Below are 3,026 nucleotides of genomic sequence, written 5' to 3' on the forward strand. Positions count from 1 at the left end.
CAAACCAACAGCCAATATCAAATTAAATGGAGATATACTTCAAACAATTCCACTAAAATCAAGAACAAGACAAAGATGCCTACTCTCCCAATATCTATTCAATATAGTACTCAAAGTTCTAGCTAGAACAATAAGACAACACAAAGAAATCAAGGGGATACAAATTGGCCAAGAAGAAGTCAAGATCTTTTTTCAGATGATATGATGGTATACATAAGTGACCCCAAATATTCTACCAGAAAACTTCTATGGCTGATAAACAACTTCAGCAAAGTGACTAGACATAAAATCAACTCTAACAAATCAGTAGCCTTCCTTTATACAAATGATAAAAGGACTGAGAAAGAAATAAAGGAAACAACACCCTTCACAACTGTCACAAATAATATAAAATAACTTGGGGTGACTCTAACCAAACAAATAAGAGATCTGTATGACAAAAACTTTAAGACTTTCAAGGAAGAAATCGAATATCTCAGAAAATGGAGAGATCTCCCATGCAGAATTATAGTAAAAATGGCCATCCTCCCAAAAGCAATCTACAGATTCAACTCAATCCCCATCAAAATCCCAACACAATTCTTCAAGGACATGGAAAGAGCAATTCTCAAATTCATCTGGAAAAGTTAAAAATCCAGAATAGTGAAAATAATTTTTAACAATAAAAGGACTTCTTGGGGAATCATCATCTCTTACCTCAAGCTATACTGCAGAACAATAGTGATTAAAACTGCATGGTATTAGTACAGGGACAGACACATTAATCAATGGAGTAGAACTGAAGACTCAAATATAAAACCACACACTTATGAACACTTGATCTTTGACAAAGAAGCCAAAAATATACAATGGAAAAAAGAAAGCATCTTCAATAAACGGTGCTGGTCTAACTGGTGATCTCTATGTAGAAAAATAAAATTAGATCCATATTTGTCACCTTGCAAAAACTCAAGTCCAAGTGAATCAAGGACCTCAATATGAAAGCAGGTACACTGAATCTAATAGAAGAGAAAGTGGGAAAGAGACTGGAACTCATTGGCAAAGGGGAAAATTTCCTAAACAGAGGTCCAGTGACTCAAGCTCTGAAATCAAGAATTGATAAATGGAACCTCATAAAACTGGAAAGCTTCTGTAAGGCAAAGGACATAGCCAATAGGACAAATTGGCAACCTACAGATTGGGGGAAAGTCTTCATCTGATACAGGGTTAATATCCAAAATATATAAAGAACTCAAGAAGCTAACCACCAAGAAACCAAACAACCCAATCAAAAAAATGGGGTATAGAACTAAACAGAGAATTTACAACAGAGGAATCTTGAATGGCTGAGAAGCACTTAAAAGAAATGTTCAAAGTCCTTAGTCATCAGGGAAATGCAAATCAAAACTACCCTGAGATTTGACCTTCTACCAATCAGAATGGCTAAAACCCAAAACTCACATGTTAACACATGTTGCCGAGGATGTGGAGAAAGAACACTCCTCCATGTTGGTGGTATTGCAAACTGGTAAAACCACTCTGGAAATCAATCTGGAGGGTCTTCAGAACATTGGAAATAGATCTACCTGAATACCCAGCTATACAACTCTTGGCCATATACCGAAAAGATGTCCCACCTTGCCACAGAGGCATGTGCTCCACTATGTTCATAGTGACCCTATTTGTGATAAGCAGAAGCTGGAAACATCCCAGATGTCCCAAAACAGAAGAATGGATGCAGAAAGTGTAGTTCATTTACACAATGGAAAACTACTACTCAGGATATGCATGGTATGTACTAATAAGTGACTTAGGGCCCCTGGGAGTGGGGAGATCTAGTGGGATGGGGTGGGTGGGGACATCCTCTTGGAGACGGTGGGTAGGGGAAGGAGGAGGTATGGAATGTGGAACAGTTGGAGTGTGGACCAAGACGGGGATAAAGCCTGGACTGTAAAAAATGATTAAAGAATAAAAATAAAAATAAAAATAAAAATAAAAATAAAAATAAATCAATCATCACCAGTCCATCCTCAGTAAGAGTCACATCAGCCAGTGTTGTCATTGTTCTTGTTCCCTGATCATTAGAAAACCCTGGCTTAATTGTTAAGAGTGTGACTTTCTTAACTTTAAATTGTTCCCTAAGATTTTCTAAATCAGAGTAAGTAGCAAAAACATCTTAACTTAGCTTCACCAACAATTTTATTTTTCCAAATGTTTTCTAAGGGTGGTGGTCATAGCTGACAACCTGCATCGCTAAGTTCTTTCCTAGTGTGGTGACTGAATCATTAATCTGCTCCAGCAGCAATGCCTGAAAGATCAAGCACTGTTGTCGTGAGTGCCAGAGATACTGCTCAGTGAGGGGCTGGAAACCCCCTTAGAGTTTTCCTACAATTCTTAGATTAGGAGGGAAGTGAGGGCAGCAAGCAGAGCAGAACTCCATAACAGCATAAAGTCCTCAGGACATGTAGTCCTCAGGGCCATGCCTTAACTGAGGCACCTCCATGGTGATTGTGCTAACCTGTGGGCCTCATTCCATGAGTTCTAAAGCCATTTTGTCTTTCCTCCTGCATAGCCCTTGGTAGTTTTTAAAAGTTTTATTTTTTAAAAGAACACAAATGAAAGAAACAATATTTAATTTTAATCATTAATAAAGCACATGAACTGAGTATTTTCACTGTTTTCTTCTGAGCAAGCCATATGGTCATCATACACTCAAAGTTATTCATTGGTATTTCACATATGAAAATCTCAGGTTCACACAGCAGTTAGGGCTTGATCAATACTACGTAGGTATCAGAGGCAAAACCAACATCCCAGGCTCTTCAAATGCTTTATTCTGAGTGGTGATCATTTGGAATGGTAAGCACCTGTATCCAACAAGCAACATATCCAGAGCCCTCTCACTGTTTCAGTCATCATGTATCTCTCTCTCTCTCTCTCTCTCTCTCTCTCTCTCTCTCTCTCTCTCTCTCATTAGTTTTTTTTATTTTATGTATATGAGTACTCTATAGCTATCTTAAGACACACCAGAAGAGGGTGTCAGATCC

This window comes from Mus caroli, unplaced genomic scaffold (assembly GCF_978045245.1).
Source record: "Mus caroli unplaced genomic scaffold, Mus_caroli_1 scaffold_11, whole genome shotgun sequence".
Taxonomy (NCBI): domain Eukaryota; kingdom Metazoa; phylum Chordata; class Mammalia; order Rodentia; family Muridae; genus Mus; species Mus caroli.